Raw genomic sequence first — 1,069 nt, 5'->3', positions numbered from 1 at the left:
TTAATGCAGTATTTTGACATGACTGCAGGGACCTAAGTTCATTGGTTTGTTTTCTTTGCATTTAGGATCAATTTGTGTAAACGCGAGAACTCAGAAATCGCAATGGCATCCTGTTCAATCTGAACCTTTAGGACAGCAGGGTGTTTGTAAGGATAAAACAAGCTTATATCATCCGCAAACATTACAAGACGGCCATTCAAATCAATATTTTTAATGTCATTAATGTATAACTGAAATAATAACGGCCCCAAGACACTACCCTGCGGCACACCACACGTAATAGTTTTTAAGTTGCTTTTTGATCCATTTATTTCCACATATTGTTTCCGTCTCAAGAGATAATCAGCTATCAGTCTATGTTCTCTATCCCTTATACCTAACATTTCAAGTTTTTGCAATTAAATACTATGATCAACCAGATCAAAAGCTTTGCTAAAGTCGTAAAATATTCCAGCTACACCAGAATATCCTTTGTCCAACCCATCACAAACAATATTGACAACGTTGACCACCGCTTCTTCAGTGCCACAACCCCTTTTAAACCCAAATTGATAAGGATACATCACCTTTTCGGATTCTAAAAAGTGTACTAGTTGGTCATATGTATATGAGTTTCTCAAAAACTTTATCTATAATAGGCAAGACAGCTATCGGCCTAAAATCTTCAGCTTTCTTGGTGGGAGTAACATTGGGAATTGGTATAACTTTGTGAATTTTAAGGATTTCTGGATAAGTGGAATTTCTGATCATATTAATACAAAACCCTCGCCAAGAAGGGTGATATCAGATCTCTTGTTAAATAAAGAGCTTTTGGCGGAATGTTGTCGTGTCCGCAACCTTTATTTATTTCAATGTTAGATAAAGCAATTTCCATATCATGTGTGTTAACTTCATTTAAAATAAAATTATTTTGAACCTTGGTAGAAACCCGAAACATACAACATCAATCATCAGAGTGGACTTCAATGCTATTCCGTAGTTTATTTACAGACTCTAGGAAAAAATCATTTAGAAATTTAGCGTTTTCTAAATCATTTGTAAGTGGGGTATCATCCTGGCCTTTAAATTC

The sequence above is a fragment of the Rhagoletis pomonella genome, unplaced genomic scaffold (genome assembly GCF_013731165.1).
Source record: "Rhagoletis pomonella isolate Grant_MI unplaced genomic scaffold, Rhpom_1.0 Rhpom_scaffold_00038, whole genome shotgun sequence".
NCBI lineage: Eukaryota > Metazoa > Arthropoda > Insecta > Diptera > Tephritidae > Rhagoletis > Rhagoletis pomonella.
This window is presented reverse-complemented; position numbering follows the sequence as displayed.